We start from the raw sequence: 18,771 nt of genomic DNA, 5'->3' as shown, positions 1-18,771 counted from the left end.
TTGGTTTTTTATTTCTCTTTCTATTAATATCTATGTCATCTTTTCCTCTAGATTGTTGGAATTTTATTTCAATATTTCTATCTGGATATTCAATTATTTGGTTTGAAATATTATTTCTAGGTATTTCTTGGGGTTGATTTACATGTTGTAATGCCCAAGACTGGGGTAAAATAATATCTGACCAATTAATTGTTTTAGGTACTATTGTATGTGATTTTTCAATATTTGTTTGAAATAATATAGTCTGATCGTTTTTATCAACTTGCATAATGTTAGGACAGAGAGTATTCATCACCTTATAATATATTCTGTATACTATTGCTAAGTTTTGAGAACCATGCATCATATTGAATCCATGAGTTTTTAAATTGATAGATAATATATCTAGGATATTTGGATCGGTTAAAGAAACGGAAAAATTTGGAAAACAATTAAAATATATTGGTCCACTACATAGGCTGGATTCAACCATACCTAGGAGTGAATCTGCGAATATATTGTGTTTTGTATCTCTTAGGCATACAAGCACAGAAGTGTTTAACCCTAGTCGGGTTAAAATTTTAATAGCTATTTAAATTAAGCCAATGTGTAAATATTTATAATTATTTTCTTTATGTTTTTCAATAATTTTTTTTGATAGTAGTTGAAAGTCTTCTTGGTTATGAGTTACAGATAGACTTTCTTCTACTGTATTTATAGCATAACCTAATTTAAATTTGAATGATCTTTTTTGATAAATATCTGTTATTGGTACCTTAGGTATATTCCAATTTTGAATATGATCTTCAATATCATTAATGATAATATGTTCTTTATTTTTAACCCTTAATGTCTGAGGTTGAGTTATAGTCTTACCTTTAAGATTCCTAATTAAATTTGCCATCTGTAGGTTGCGGATAACGACAATCTGGACGACCAAGGGTCCAGCGTGTTCCCCTAAGCGGCTCTTCCTGGCCTTGGCGGGTACTTTCCATAGACTTATCCTTTCGTCTCTTGCCTTAACTCACGGACCAACTTTCTTCTATGTAAATTTAAGTTGGTTTCTACAGTAATATTGTAACTTTTTACTCTTTAACAGTTTACTGTTGGCTTTGAGACCAAAACGACCCAAGATCTATAGTAGATCTTTTTAGAGTAAATAAGTGAATATTAGACTGTTGTATTTAACTATTAATTCTAGAATTTTGTAAAAATTTTGACAGAACAGTATTATGCAGATTAAAGGTATAATTGATATATCGATGACTAACCACTGTGTATGATTGAAATTTCCTATTTTACAACTAAATAAGATTTTAAATTGCATTCGAACTAGATTAAATATAAGTCCAAACTGTTACTACAAATTGTATTCAAACTGTATTACAAGTAATCCAACAAACTGTATTAGAAGCAATCAAACTGTAAACAAACTTCAAACTATTATAATCAAACAATACACTTACTGTTTACATATGCAATAACTGGAAAAGAGTTTCCAGTGTTGGGGGCAATATGAAGGAAGAGAATTCAGATTGCAATCACACATGCTGATATAAAAATAAGGAGAAGAGATAGAACCTGGTAGGTGAATGAGTATGAAGCTATGAGGTCAGGATAGCTTTGATGGATGATGGAGTATTTTCGGGGGGTGAGAGGCAGAAAAAGAGCAAAGAGAAGGAGAGCAGAGAAGAGAAGAGCAGCAAAGCTCTGAGAGGTTTGTCGACCTGGGACCTGAGTTTCGATCTGAGACTTATGTTGCGACCTGAAGAGGAAATGAGAAGGGGTTCCCTTTTATAGACGGTTTTGCTTCATGGTGAAGCAATGAGATGAGGAGGCCGATGAGACCTAAAGGGGAAGAAGACAGAGGTGATAAGATCGAAAGGAGAAGAAGACAAATAAAGTAAAGGGACGATGAGACCAAAAGGGAAGACGACAAAAGGTAAAATCAAAAGAGAAAGCATCTTGTACAGTGGTTTGTTTGTTTCTTATGAAAGTGGCCACAATAAAAGGTGCTTTATGTATAGTAACTTCTTTGTTGCTTATAGAAGTGGGTATAGTAACGGCATCTTGAATAGTTGCCATCTGTCAGTGGTGATAATGACAGGGCATCTTTGTGTCGATGGAGCTTTGTCTTGTCGGTGGAGCTTTGGCTTATCTGTTCAGTGATACTGTAGAGCTTTTAGGGTCTTTGACTGAACTCATATGGATCTTCTTCTTCGGTATCTGTTTCTTCTTCTGGATCCACTTCACTGAGTTGTAAGTATCTATTGGTGTGTAATGGTGAGGACTGGACGGTTTCGTCTGATGAAACCGGTTTTCTTCCTGCTTCAGCGAATATCTCTTTCATCTGTTGTTCTAGCATTTCTTTTGAAGCATTTGGGTTGGATTGAAGCATGTTTCTTAAATATGTAGGAAAGTCAAAAGTGGTATTGGCTGTATTTGGGCTTGATTGATATATAGGTTTGATCGCAGGTATTCTTTTGGGAGTTATAGTTGTGGGATCCATATTAAAGATATCCCACCATTTGACTGAGATGGTTTTACCCAGTCTGTGAATATAAGTATGGTCGACAGTATTATTCACAGAGATAGTATATTCCCATTTCATGATCCATGGGAGTTGATATAAAGCCACAAAGTAAAGGTGATGATCAACAGTATTATCATTATTATTATATTGCACAAATTGTTCCTGCACTGTTTTGAAAGCACGAGGTAAAATTGAAGTGGTTGATCCCCACACTAAAAACCAGTTTTTAAACCAAGTGTGGAATCTTTCAAAAACAGGTAACTGTAACTGGATATACCAGCTGTGAGTATTGTTTGGATTTTGGTAATAAAATACTTTATGCCGAGCTTCTATATATTCGGCATATTTGTAATATTTATATGAGAAATCAGGATTGTGTAATTTCTTTCCTTGGGCTGGATTACAACGCCACTCATCATAGGAAAGTAATTTCTTAATTTGGACTTTTGAATAAGCAATAACTCTAGTATTCTGCTGGTAATAATGGACAACGGAGATGGATCCCGTTTCCATGAGGATTGCTTCATAGTATTCTCTAGTTTTGCCTCCATTGGTTGGGTTTAAATGATTAAGCAAATATAATGAAGCAAGTTTGATGGGGTCTGTATTTATGTGATGGTTCCATACGATAGGCTCGTTCAATATATGAGGATTTGGGTATATTAGGCCTTGAAGTGGATTTGGATTGGGCTAGATAATATATAGGATTTGAGGTATTAACCTCAGGGTAAGTTATTTGGTGAATAGGAGAGTTTGAAGGTGAAAGGGTTGCCAAAGGCGGGAATTCACCTTCGAATGGTATTATATTCAGTGGGCGTTTATTGTTGCGAGAATTGCTACGAGAACCCATGGAATTAGGTGAAGGTGAAAGTGTAATATTATTATTTTTATTGGCTTCAAAAAGCTGTAATGCCAGGGAAAGTGGTGATTCGTCGTTGGCGTCAGTGTTGCCAAGAAAAGTGGTGATTTGTATATGCAGTCTTTAGGAAAACAGGCAGAAAGAATAGAAAGACTAGTCTCAAAGGAAGCAGCTCCTTCCCTTTCTAAGGCAGTCCTGTTTAAACCACCTCCAAAATTAAATAAAAATAAATTCCATATTGGTGAAAATAATAAAACTTTAATGGATCAGTTGATAGCCAAATTTTCTCAATTAGATATAAAAGGAATTTCTTCTCCCAAAATCAGTATTTCTACAACCACTATTCCTAGTCCAATATCAGAGTCCTCAATTAAAGGAAATGCTAAAATGCCAGAGCATGAAACAATGATGCTCCAAGAGGCACCAATTATAGAAGACACTATTGAAAACCAAGAAAATGCTTTTATGGATACTACACCTATTGATATAAATAGAATAGCTGATGAAAAAAATTGGAGACCCATTACAGCTCTTCCATATCATAAAAGACCTACACTTGTTGACATCCAACTTGAAGAAGATGCTATACAACAAGTTGTGTCATACTCAGAAAGATCAATAGTGAATTGGACAATAGATTGATTATCTAAACTAAAAATATTAGATGTCATGAGACACATGACAATGTTTGCTTCTGCAAACAAAATGGCAGGCAACCCAGATCAAGAGGTTGCTAAAGCAATAGTCATTGGATTCACTGGCTGGTTAAGAGGATGGTGGGATTTCTATGTAGATGATGAAACCAAAAATAGAATCCTCCTAATACAAGACAATGGACCGCCAGGAATGAACAAAATCAAGAAATAATTTATACAGAGAGTGATGCAGTAAACACCTTAATATGTACCATTACACTTCCCTTTGTAGGATGCACAGCATTATTAGCAGCAAGATCAGAAGATCTGCTATCTAACCTCCGCTGTCCTATATTATCCCATTATAAGTGGTATAAGGATGTATTTTTCTCAAGATTATTAATAAGAGAAAATTGTCAATTAGACCACTGGAAAGAGAAATTCATTGCTGGTCTACCTTATTTATTTGCAGAAAAAGTCAAAGATAGGCTCAGAAAGAAATACAATGGAATCATAGTATATTCAGCATATACACTTGAAGAACTCTCAGCAGAAATATGTGCTGAAGGATTAGCTTTATGTACTGATCTCAAACTCAAAAAGCAATTAGATAAACAACAAATTATCAAGCGTAAAGAACTTGGTGATTTCTGTGAACAATTGGGATATTATCTTGATAGGAAAAATATGCCTGAAAAATTATATAAGAAAAAGAAAAAATATAAAAAAGACAAATATAAATCCAAATCAAATAAAGTACATAAACAATATAAGAAGTCTAAGAAAAATTTTATAAACAAATTCTCTCCAAATACAAAGAATAACGAGAAGCTTCCAGTATGTTATAAATGTGGACAGGTTGGTCATTACAAACACCAATGCAAATTAAAAAAGAAAATAGAATCTTTGCATTTAGATGATTCAACCAAATCAAAATTATATAACATAATCAATTATGATTCTACATCTTCAGATTCTACTGAATCCCATATAGAAAATATTCAGGATGATGATTTTCTTTGGACAGAAACATCCGATTCCTCAAATTCCTCCACAGATACAGAATCTTCAAAACAAATGAAGGACACCAATTGTAGCTGTCCTATACCTACACATAATCTTCATACTCTTACTCAAGAAGATAATCTAATATTAGATATTATTGAGAAAATTACAGATCTAGAAGAAAAAAGATCTGTAATCACTAAATTTATTACAACAACAAAAACAAAAGCAAAAATACCTCCAATCAGCAAAACACCTGAGGAATACAATTTTGCTTCCATTATGAAAAGAGTAAGTGAACAACATACTTCTCAAAATAAGGAACCTTCTATTTCTGATTTAAAACAAGAAATCAAAGAAATTAAGAAAGAAGTATATCATTTAAAAAATAGAATCAAAACTCTAGAGTTACAGCAATTATCTCAACCAGAGACTGATACGGATGAAATAGAATTCGATCAACTCATGACATATGAGCCAGATCCACCAAAAGATATACCAGAAACTTCAGAAGCCAAACCTCATCTGGTAACCATCCCTTCTATTAATTTGATTGACAAAATAATGATTCAAAAATGGTTTATTCAAGGCAAAATAATTGTAGCAAAGGATTATAGCTTTGAAACATCAGCCTTAATAGATTCAGGCGCTGACCTGAATTGTATCAATAAAGGCTTAGTACCTTCCAAATATTTTGATAAAACAACTCAAATATTAAATACTGCAGACGGTAGTAGACTATTTATCACTTATAAATTATCTAATGCTTCTGTCTGTAATAACCACCAATGTATCAATACACCATTTATTATGGTCAAAGGATTAAGTCAAGCAGTTATACTTGGAGTCTCATTTCTTACACTTCTATATCCTCTATCAATAGATCAAACAGGAATATCCTCAAATTTTCAAAATGTACCAATACACTTTGATTTTATTCATAAACCAAAATTAAATGAAATCAATAATGTCAAAAGTCAGTTACAAAATAAAGAAAAATTTCTTTGTCCTTTAAAACAAGAAATTAAATATAAGTATATAGAAGAACAAAGACAAGAACCTTTTATTCAACAAAAATTCAATCAATCCAACAACAAATAGAAACTTCTATATGCAGTGAGCATCCCAATGCTTTTTGGTAAAGAAAAAATATAGTATTAGTCTACCACAGGAGCAAGGATTTGATGAAAAACAAATACCTACAAATGCCAAACCAATACAAATGAATACTACCTTATTAGATATGTGTAGAAAAGAAATTAGTGAACTCCAAATAAAAAAGTTAATACGACCAAGCTCTTCACTTTGAAGTTGTGCAGCTTTTTATGTAAATAAAAATGCTGAAAAAAAACGAGGAGTTCCTCGACTAGTCATAAACTATAAACCTCTTAATAAAGTTTTAAGATGGATTTGATATCCTATCCCAAATAAGAAAGACTTATTAGATAGAGTAGCCAAAGCTTGTATCTTTTCCAAATTCGATATGAAATCTGGATATTGGCAGATACAAATCCAAGAGCAAGATAAATATAAAACAGCATTTAATGTACCATTTGGACAATATGAATGGAATGTAATGCCATTTGGTTTGAAAAATGCTCCATCAGAATTTCAGAAAATAATGAATGATGTTTTTAATGCTTATTATCAGTTCATGATAGTTTATATTGATGATGTACTAATCTTTTCTAAATCTATAGATCAACATATTAAACATATTAATACTTTTATCAATGCAGTCCAGAATGCTGGATTAGTTGTATCGACAAAAAAGATAACTTTATTTAAAACCAATATTAGGTTTTTAGGACATATGATTCACCATGGCACAATTATCCCCATAGATAGATCCATACAGTTTGCTGATAAATTCCCTGATCAAATATTTGACAAAAAAGAACTTCAGAGATTCTTAGGATGTTTAAACTATGTAAGTGATTTCTATCCTAATCTTGCAATAGATGCGAAAACTTTACATGATAGATTAAAAAAGAATCCTGCACCATGGACCAATATTCATACTCAAGCAGTTCAAAAAATCAAACAAAAGGTAAAAACTCTTGTTTTGCCTTTCTCTACCTCATCCTACTGCTTTTAAGATCATAGAATGTGATGCCTCCGAGCTAGAATTGGGTGGTATTCTCAAGCAACGCATTGATAATCAGAAACAACTACTCAGGTATACCTCTAAAGCCTGGAACGCAACCCAAAAAAACTATTCTATGGTGAAAAAAGAATTATTAGCCATTGTTTATTGTGTTACCAAATTTCAAAGTGATATTCTCAATCAACAATTTCTTATACGAACTGACTGCAAAGCTTATATATATATATATATATATATATATATATATATATATATATATATATATGGGATATTCTAAACTTCACAACCCTTTAAATTATTACAAAGGTTCAAGATAAAAAGAGTTGTGAATGGTGGATTTATTAATTTTGTTGTCTATTTTTTAAAAAAATTACCGGCAAATATATATATATATATATGAGATATTCTAAACTTCACAACCTTTCAAATTATTACAAAGGTTCAAGATAGAGAGAGTTGTGAACGGTGGATTTATTACTTTTGTTGTCTATTTTTAAAAAAAGTTACCGGCAAATATATATATATATATATATATATATATATATATATATATATATATATATATATATATATATATATATATATATTCTAACCTTTACAGCGCTTCAAATTACAAAAGTTCAAGATAGAAAGGGTTGTGAAGGGTAGATTTATTAATTTTGTAGTTATAGAAAAAGTTTATATAGAGCTGAGGCTCTAAACAATCATATTCGAGCCTACCTTAAAAATTTCACTAGACAAGATTGTTTTGATGCTAAAAAGTCCTCAAATTGATCATATTGATATCTAGATGTATGAACATGAGAAAAAAATTGATTTTAAGTTTTGGAAATAATGTATTTTGTAATGCATTTTTGGACCGTCAATTTTCAAGATTTTTAAGTTTTCATAGATCTGTCGATCTACACCATTTTTGAATCTTTAAACTTTATAAATAAAGATAAAAATATATTTTAAGGCTATCACAAAGGTTTCCAATGTTGAAACCACATTTCTCGACATTATTTAAAGGTAGGCTCTAATTTGATTGTTTTGAGCTGAGCCTTGGCTCTATAGAAACCACACTATATATATATATATATATATATATATATATATATATATATATATATATATATATATATATATATATATATATATATATATATATATATATATATATATATATATATATATATATATATATATATATATATATATTTTAATATTAGCCCACCAGCTAACAACTACAGTATTAGCCCAACGGCCCATATTGAATCTAAGCCCATCTGATGGCCACGACATCATTTCGTAATATAGTTTTAGTATTTTTCTATAAATCCAAATCACATGAAATTTTATGCATCTATTTTTCTCATCAAAGCGGGCCTAATAAAAATATTAAAAATAATTTCTAAAATATAAATTGACTAAAATACCCTTGAAATATTTTGAGAGTATTTTGGTCAATTTATTTTTTCGAATTATTTTTTATAATTTTATTATATTCTTCTATTTTTAAAGAATAGATGCTTAATTTTTTTAAGTGATTTGGATTTATAGAGATAAATTAAAATTCAAAATGAAATGGCCCTTGTGATTTTCTTCTCTCCCTTTTTTTTTTGGTGTATTAGTAATGATTTGAGCCCTTAAATTTTTGGAGAATGGAGTCCGAGACTGACTCAGTAGCATTACCGACAAGGCCCCTGCCTATTCTCTACCATTGTGAGGACTTGTACGAGGAGGGTACAATTTCATTTAATGTAAGAAAAATCGAACTGGAATGGTTAATAGGATATAGGACCGGAAGTGGTTCAACGAGCCTAATCGGGCAAGTCCTAGTCAGTCAAAAAAAGATTAAAAATAAAAAATAAAAAATAAAAATTAATAAAATATAAAAAACATATTTAAAGCATGATTAAACAAAACACATCCAAATGAAGTGGAAAATTAATAAAAAAAATATATAGATTTTAAATAATAGATTTATGCCCAGGGGTAATTTTAAATTTTTTTGAAAAAGATAGAAAATATAAAAATAAATATTAATGACCAAGACAACTCCAATATTCGTCAAAATGATGTAAAATATTGAAAAAATTCATAACAAACAAAATCCCTTTTTTTGAGATTCTATATAATTTATTTTTTTAAAACCCATGATCACAAAAAAGAACCGCGGAAATCAGAACCGGCCAGTGGCCTGTTATGATCAAACCGCGTCTAATCGAGCAGTTAGAATTTGAACTGACCGATATTTCCTATACTGGTTTTAACTCATGTTTTGTAGTGAACTACACAAAGAAAATAAAAAGTACGAGATTGAGCCAGAGAGAGGGCGACTAGATTTGACTCCCTCTCTCTAGTGCGCACACATATAATAGATATTGCCTACTTACATTTCCTGTTTTCGCTAAGTTTTCTCAAGAGCATTTCTTATAAATACGATCAGAGTGCGTGTGTGAGAGATAAAGAAACCTTTGAATTGCACAATTCCTCTGTCGATGAGCTCAAGGGTAGTGCAAGAAACCCCAGAAAGCAGCACCAGAAGTCACCCACATACAAAAAAATGGGATCCCGAGCTCTTCTGCAACCAGTTGCGTAAAGTCGAGATCCGAAATTATGCATGTAATCCGAGGGACTTCCATGGAGCTATTGAGTTTTGAAACAAAATCCCTGACTGGATTCAAGTAATACTTCCTCGTTATATCAGCAAGACTTCCAGGATCTTGGTTCCGGCTATGGTCAGGCGGCAAGCCATGAGAGATGGATTCCAACTTAAAATCCTCCAAATGGTTCAATTCTATGGCTCCTCCTAATCTAACAACACGCTCATGGTTAAAATCAGTGGTGAAAAAAGTAATGTAAAAGCCTCTGGAATGGAGAAGCTTAGCAAGGAGCATCATGTGGTTAATATGGCCTTGAATGGGAAACGGGATACACAGGGCATGAGGTTTCTCTGCCCTTGTAGACTCCATACTCTCTCTCTGTCTAGAAATGAATAGTCTATCTCTCTCTCTTCTTTCTCTCTCTAGAAATTAATAGTCTACCTCTCTCTCTTCTTTCTGTCACTCTAAAGGAGATGTAACTATTGCTTGCCGGAACCTTGCCTTCAATTTACAGAAACTAAATAGGGTGTGTATGGGGGCACACAATGATGGACCATAGAAGTGTTTGGAAAGCAAACCAATATTGACTCTAAGCCGCCCCAATGGTTGAAAATTGGGGCGGGATAGACGAATAGGAAGTGTGTTAAAATAAGAGGGTGTAAAAGAATAGTGTGGTCTCTCGTGAGAGATAGGGGAGCTCACGGTGGGTGTCCTTTGAAGCCTTGTTTTGGGCCATGTTTCAGAGAGACGGAGTGCTGCTGTAACTTGCCGTTTTGGGCCTATTTTTTTTTTTTTTTTTAATCACGATTGTATCAAAGTCTGTACCATTCTCTTGGGGATATAGTTCTGAACATGTTAAATATTTGTGTCATGTGACGTAAATGTTGTTCTATTTCCATTTCACATCATTGTTTCGATTCTTTATTATTTTCATTGCCCATTTACCTGTTTTGGATGCCAGTAAACAATCCAATTAAGGCTCACTTCAAAATTTTATCATAACATGTAAAATAAAAGCTTAGGATTATCTTAAGGATGTGGTTTTTATATGGTTGCAACCTTAAACAATCCAAATAAAGCGCAACTTTAAATTTTGTCATGTAATTTTGGTGTAATAAATTCCTAGGATTATCTAAAAATCTATTTGTTAAGCTAATTATAAAATTGTAAACTCCAAAAATGGTCAAAATCAAATAGATATATAAATATATGAAAATCTTGAAAATGGAAGGTCTAGATAATATGTTGCAAGATGCACTATTTTTGGGATTCAAATTATTTTTTATTTTTATATTCATATATCTCGATGTTGAGATGATTAGTTAGAGGGTTTCTCAACATTAAAACAACATTTTCCAATGGATTTTTTAGGTGCATTTGTAATTCTACATTTTAAGGTTGCAACCTTATATAAATGTTTTCCTTTCTTAAAATCCATTTTCATATCTAATTAGAAAATTTTAAACTCCAAAAATGGTTAAAATCAAGGAAATTTATAAATATATGAAAATCTTGAATATGGACGGTCTAGATAATATGTTGCAAGATGCACTGTTTATGAGACTCAAAAAAAAATTTATTTTTATTTTTTATATTCATATATCTTGATGTCAAGATGATCAAATAGACAGTTTTCCAACATTAAAACAACCTGTCCGATAGATTTTTGAGGTGCATCTGTAATTCTACATTGTAAGGTTGCAACCTTATATAAACTTTAATGTTGGAAAACCATTTGCTCTATTTTGACCACCATTGATCACAATAGACTATTCATTGAGGCTTTCTTAATGAGATAGTGATGTTTGTTAAATAAATGAGATTTTGAAATCCGTGGTCATCCACTGTAGGTCTAACAAAATGGGCAATCTACATCACACGGACAATGATGCAGGTCTTTAAAATTTATGCATCAATGTTCATCCATTGACAACTAGAAGTATGTTGTTACTGAGAAACTGGAAGTTGTTTTTCCCTGTGAAGCTGGATGTTCTAGCTCATTGTATTGGAAAATATTGTGTTTGGTAATTTGCTTGGAATTTAGAGGAAGCCAGGAATTTTTTTTCAAAATTTAGGAAAGAATTACCAATTATTCATGTCCTTAAAAGTTACCAATAAAAAATAAACCAAAAATGATTAAGATATATTTTTTAAATAGTTATACATTCTATTGTAAATAATTAATAAATATAGCAACAATAAACGTTTTTTAGAAATATCATTCTACAAGACAATGAAATGAAATTATAATGAATCACTATAGATCAAAAGAATTCAAGAAAAATAAAAAATAGATTAAAAAAATCAAAATCCCTAACAAAGTTTCACATTCTAAAATCAAAATATATTTTTTCAAATAAGTGAGCACTCTTTTTCCTAAAATGGAAAATCGAGCCAAGAAAAATCAATGTATTTATAGAACAAAGGAAAAAATAAAAAAGCCTATTCTACATTTTTTTTTTCCACTTGTGAATAATTTTCCTAAAAAATGACTTTCCTGAGAAAACCCTAAACCCAATTTGCTTTGGGCCTAGATCTGCGCAATAATTTGTTTGGATCCATCGAATTGGATCAATAACAATTGGAAGTGATAAATGAACATTTCTTTGTTCTCACTCAATGTAGAAGTCGTCGATTTGGTGGATTTCTAATGTGTAATATTACATGAAACCCGAGCAAAACATTCAAAATAAAATATTATTCGATACCTGGAATAAATCAGCCTCCTTGTAGATGGAAACCCCCATTCATTTTAATATATACAAAAAAAAATTGTATTTGGCGGATTTCAGAAATGGGTGAAAAAAAAATCGAATTTTTTCAAATGAGAGCTACAAAGGGCAATAATCAGTTGAGTTGAGCCAATAATCTTGTAAGAGATTTGATTAATGATCATTTAGAGCCAAATTTAAGAAACATTGATTGAAAAATGAAAGAGAATGATGCACTTTGGCGGATTTCTCATTTTAAAAAAAAACATTATTTAGTTAAAAAAAAAAAAAGAGAGGTGATTTTTAGTAAAAAATCAAGGAAAAATGATCAAAATAAATTTATCATCCACTTTAGGGCTTCTTATATCCCTTAAATCAATTATTCTATTGATTTATTAATGCACAAAAACTATAGAAAAATCATGCAGATGTGGTTAAACCTCATGATCTCTCTCTAAAGCCTCTCTTTACACCAAGATAAAGTCAGTGGGTTAGAAGGTTAGAGAGAGGAAGAGAGATCGAGTGAGGATGAAGGTTGAGAAAGGAGTCATGGAGGAGGAGGAAGGGGAGAGAGTGAAAGAGGAGTTGGGGAAGCGGGGATGTATTTTTTTTATTAGAGAGGTTGGGGTTTTGAGAAGAGGTGAGCAGAGCTCTTCATGGGGTAGGGTTGAATGTGTGCCGACCTGTTCTACATGTAGTTTTTCTCATGGCATCCGACGAATTTAAGGGTACTTCTGTCAATTCAAGCTCTCATTGGTCGAATCACATATTCCGACTCCCAAGGTTTAGAACTTAATTGATAAGTGGAAGGCGAATTTTTGGAAATTAGTTGTTCTTCTTTGCTGGGATGAAATAAGATCTCAAAAGGAAGTTATGGGTGTAGGAGTGGAACCACCGTAGTTCACCTTCTCTCTATATCCTAACCTGACAATACTTTTTGGAGATCACCTCTCAACCATCACGCTTTATCAAGAGCTCTGCCATTAATGTAGAGTGTTTTGAGCGAAGGCTTGCAACCAGGGGGAGATTTAGACAGTGCCCTTTGCTAGGGTTTCGTTTTGATAATGGTTTTCAGTCATGGCTATGAGATCGTGTAATCTCCACATGGTGTTTATGAACAGCCCTGGCCATGAGGATACTCTTCCCATGGATCGGAAGCCACTAGATCCGAAGAACAATGTCGGTGTTTCTTATTCTTTGGGATCTGGCAGCAACAACCTTGCAACTGGTATTGGCAGTGATAGGGAAAGGTCCGTCTATGGGCCTGGCTTTTTAGTAATCACTAGTTTTGGATTTGAAGGAAATCGGTCAGTCGGTGGTATTGGTCTCAAGTCCGGGTGAGCCAAAGAGATTTTAGACGGTGACTTAGGATTTGTTCGTGACGATCAATTCATCACTAGTTCTGGTTATCAAGTTGTTTCTGGTGCTAACAGAAGTTCAAATGGTGGTCTTGGCCATAATTCTGGGTGCGATAATTATAGATTAGATGGTGATGGCCGAGGTGCCCGTGTGGCTGGGTCTAAACCTTATCGAGGCTATAGGATGCGCTCACTGTGGATTATGTTCATGATGTAGTGGATAGATCTGGTGCCTATGATGTGCTTCTTGGCCATAATTCTGAGTGCGATAATGATAGATCATATGGTGTTGGCTGAGATGTCCATGATGATGTGCTTCTTGGCCATAATTTTGGTTAAGATAATGATAAACCTTATCGACAGGCTGAGGAGGATGCATTCATTGTGGATTCTGATCATGGTCCACGACGTAAATCTAGTGAAGACGAACAGCCCCGTTATAGTGCAACCCCAGCATCCAACAACTTGCCATCTAGGATTGAGGGCTCGTTGAATACCACCACAAGTTCATCTTTGGATTCTTTTGCGATGACAAGTTCATCTATGGATGTTGCTGCTTGCACAATGTCTAATACCTTGTTGTCCAATATGATTTTGGGCTCGTATGCCCCTTATTTGTTGCTTGATGGCTCCATCATCAGCAGTGGTGTTACTGAAGAGCGTGAGGCGCATATGGTTCTGAAGTCGGGTGATCATGATGAGGGTGTAGGGGGTTCATCGAGATCTTTCTTTGGGTGCTGATGTGTCTTCGCATAAGCTCTCTGCTCATGAGAATGTCAATGTTTTCCTGCGGGAAAGCTATTCTAATTTGATACATGTGGATGGGGGTCACATGCCTAAAGAGGTCAATGGTGAATCTCTTAGCAAAACAGTTTTCCATAAGGAATCTGGTACAACCTCTACCAAGGTAGCCGATGCATCTAGTGAGAAAGACCATGAATTAATGGAGGCTGGAAATCGTAATGAGGAGCATATAGAAGCTCTATCAATGGATGCTCATGTTGCTTTACATTAGCTTTCTGATGGTGTTGCTGCAAATATAGCTTTCAGGCTTCAAGATGGTGACGTTGATGCTAGATGCAAAGGCAAGGGACCCTTGCTATTGAGCGATTCCTCCAAGTCCTATGTTGGCAGGGATGAAAGGGAGGGCTATCGATTTATCGGTTTTCCTCTATCACCAAGTGCATCCTTGAAGTATAAAGGTAAAGGCACCGACTCTCGCTCTCATAATATCATATATGATAATGTTCAGAGACTTAACAATGGAGACAAGGAGGAGTTTTCCCCCTTGATTTCTGGATCGAAGAGTAAGGAGGGGTTTCTTGCAACCCCTAATTGTTGGAATTTGGGCAAACACACAGATCCCCTCTTCAGAGAAAAAGGGATTTAAAATGTGTTTTGTTACTTTGACAATATGGATATTACACCAACGGAAACAATCAACTGTAATTGTTATGTGAAGATTGAACGGGAGTTAGTTAAATCTTGCATTGAAAAGTGGGAGAACTGTCTCCTGGGATATTTCCTAGGACGTCGACCGGAATGGATGTATATGAAAGGGATCTTATAAAAGATGTTGAAATAGCACGCACTGGTGGCCCTTGGTTTGTAAACAAAAAGTTCTTGGTTCTTCAAGAATGGGACCCCTAAGTTCAACCGTCTAGAAGCATTAGAAAGACTGTTCCATCTTGGATTAAATTGTCAGATCTTCCTCTTATCTTCTTGGAGTCGACGATTCTACTTCGTATTGCATCAAGTGTAGGAAAGTGCATCTTTATGGACAAACCAACAAAATTGCGACCTAGAGCGGAACCAAGGATTTGTGTTGCATTGGATGTTAATAGAGCATGATTATCGGAGGTGTGGTTTGATATTTTGGGCAAGGAGCATTGCCAAAAGGTTGTTTACAAGTTTATACCAACCACTTACTCGAAATGTAATAGAGTTGGCTACATGTCGGATCATTGTCATACATCTCTTGCTACAAGAGATACATCAAGGGTCAAAGGTATTGAAAGAAAGGTTAAAAATAATAGCGGCTCAGCTATTGTGTTACCCTGGGGCGAGGAGGGAGGAAAGCCGTCAATGGTAGAACGCAGATGATTTACAAAAAGAAGGAAGTTATAACTGCTCCCAATACCTTGCAGGTCTTAGCTGAGGAAAAGACGAGATCGTTATGGATGCCCCTTATCGTGTTGCAGGGGATTACTCAAGCCCATTACAAAGTAACGTAGTTCTAAATGGAGAGGCTTCTGATGCTTTATGTATCGAAGAGTCTCTCACAGATGTTAATGATTTGCCTACAGTGCAAATAGAGGGATTTGAAGATGATGATTGTGATGGTAATGTCATTATAACTGATAACAGTCTGCAAGAGATTTTGGAAGTCCCTGAATCAAATGGTAATGATGAAGGTGGGAAGTTTCCTGAGATGCCATCTTCCATTGATGGTGAGCGCAGTAGTATGCAAGACGGTGAGGACGCAGGTGATATGGTTTCTTTACAAGCCAAATGTTTGCCCCAAATTCCATACAGGGGAGAGAGCATGGATTCGGTTGGTGCAATCATAGTTGATGTAGTACGCAACCAGCAGAATGGTGAGGGAAAAGAGTCAACGGTCTCAGCAAAATTTAAGCCAAGGATGCCTCTGGTGGATGGAACTCATAAGGTGGAAGGTCATAGCAAATGGGTTCAAGATCACACTCCTAGTAAGTGGTTGAATAAACCTCGAACGCGATCTCAAGTTAAGGGACCTACAGCAGTTATTCGTGGGAAGAAAGGGGGTTCTCATAAGTCACAGCGTATCCTAATGTCTACAGAAGATAAGGTTTCCCTTATTAAGCAATCAAAAAATTAATATGTTATTATGTCTGTTGTAGCTTGGAATGTAAGGGGCCTTCGTGGCCAGGTAGATTTTTCTGATATTGTAACTCTAAAAAACCAACAAAATATTGGTATTTTATTTCTTTTAGAAACCAAGTCGCTTTCAGAGTTGAATCGGGTGTGGTAAAAAAAAAGAGTTTTTATAATAACTTTATTGCAAATGAGAGTAATGATAGATCTAGAATTTTGATGCTTTGGAATCCATTGATATACTTCATCAATGTACTCGATGCAAATTAAGAAATGATAATAGTGGAAGCCACTAGAATTGGCAATGGCCGAATGTCAGTGGTTTCGGGGGTTTATACCTTCAATTCAGTATCTTAGAGAGCTTCATTATGGAATCATATGAGGATTATGGGGGCTGCTATTTCCAAACCTTGGTTACTTCTAAGGGACTTTAATAAGTAACAGCGTAGAAAAAATGAGAGGAAGCAGTTCTTTACCATTAGACTTGGGTGATTTTGCCCAAGTCATGACAGAATGTGCTTTATCTGACCTCGGAGTAGTCAGGGGATGGTTTTCTTGGTTGAATAGCCAGATCAGTAGGAGGTGCATAAGAAGAAGATTAGAGCAATGGCAACTACTGATTGGGTTCTGGCATTTTCGGATCTAAGGTGGAGCTTCTTCCCAAAGGTAACTCTGATCACTGTCTACTTCTAGTAACAGTTTCTGATAAGGGACCGGTAGGACTAAAGCCATTTAAATATTTTTCTATATGGGAAATGCACCCAAACTTCATGAACACCATCTCTACATCATGGCAAGTGAGAGTTGAAGGCACGATTATGTACCGGTTTGTGACTAAACTAAAGAGATTGAGCGTTGATCTGCATACATGGAATAAGGAAGTCCTTGGTCATGTTAATGAATCCATTGTAGCAGTCAGACACCAACTATCTTCTTTGCATGATAGTATATATGTTGATCCCTCGAACGAGACACTAATGTTAGAAGAGCAGCAAAGTACCTAAAGGCTTCAAATACTTTTGGGCACAAACAAAGATTATGGAGACATGAGTCTAAATAGAACATGCTTAAGGACGGGGATTCTAATACTAAGTCCTTTCATCTATGATTTGAAGAAGAAATGACAGGATCACATATTTGAAAGATCAGAATGGTAACTTGTTAGCTTCTAAGGCATACATAGATAGCCATATGATCAGCTTCTTTGAGAATTTGCTTGCTCAAGAAAGTGATATTAAAGACATTCACCATTGACTTCTTTATTCATGTGACCCCCATCTACATATATCAAGTTAGTATAGCTTTCCTGCAAGAAAGCATTGACATTCTCATGACCAGAAAGCTTATGCGAAGACACATCTGCACCCAAAGAAAGATCTCAATGAACCCCCACACCCTCATCGCGATTACCTGACTAAAGAACTATATGCGACTCACACTCTCCGGTAACACCAGTGCTGATGATGGAGCCATCAAGCAACAAATAAGGGGCATATGAGTCCATAATCATATTGGAAAACAAGGTATTAGATGTTGTGCAAGCAGAAACATCCATAGATGAACTTGTGGCAGCAAAAGAGTCCAAAGATGAACTTGTGGTGATAGTCAACGAGCCCTCAATCCTAGATGGCAAGTTGTTAGATGCTAGGGTTGCACTATGACGGGGTTGTTCGTCTTCATCTCCTCCAGATTTACACCGTGGACCATGATCAGAATTCACATTGAGCACATCCTCCTCAGCCTACAGATAAGGTTTATCATTATCGCAACCAGAATTATGGCTAAGGAGCACATCATCATAGAGATCTTGGCCAACACCATCTGATTTATCATTATCACACCTAGAATTATGGCCAAGAAGCACATCATAGGCACTAAATATATCCACTACACCGTGAGCATAATCCACAGTGAGCGCATCCTCCTCAGCCTGCCAATAAGGTTTAGACCCAACTACTTCGACATCTCGTCCGACACCATATGATCTATTATTATCAAACCAAGAATTATGGCCAAGACACCATTTGAACTTCTGTTCGCATCAGAAACAACTCAATAACCAAAACTGGTGATGAATTGATCCTCACGAACAAATCCTAAGTCACCGTCTAAATTCTCCTTGACGCACTCAAACTTGAGACCA

General features: G+C 34.7%; 1 long non-coding RNA gene across 1 annotated transcript; it reads right to left on the bottom strand.

The window, feature by feature from the left end:
- Window positions 1–4,917: 4,917 nt before the first annotated feature.
- Window positions 4,918–10,150, bottom strand: LOC148779999 (uncharacterized). The gene is made up of 2 exons (XR_016043113.1): window positions 9,576–10,150; window positions 4,918–5,114 (listed from the first exon to the last, which is right to left on the bottom strand). It is a non-coding gene; the product is annotated as an uncharacterized LOC148779999 (long non-coding RNA).
- Between the last annotated feature and the right edge of the window lie 8,621 nt (window positions 10,151–18,771).

This window comes from Amborella trichopoda, chromosome 10 (assembly GCF_054954075.1).
Source record: "Amborella trichopoda isolate Santa Cruz 75 chromosome 10, AtrichopodaSantaCruz75HAP2 v2.0, whole genome shotgun sequence".
Lineage (NCBI taxonomy): Eukaryota > Viridiplantae > Streptophyta > Magnoliopsida > Amborellales > Amborellaceae > Amborella > Amborella trichopoda.
The sequence above is the reverse complement of the archived record's forward strand: the minus strand, read 5'-3'. Positions and strand labels throughout refer to the sequence as shown.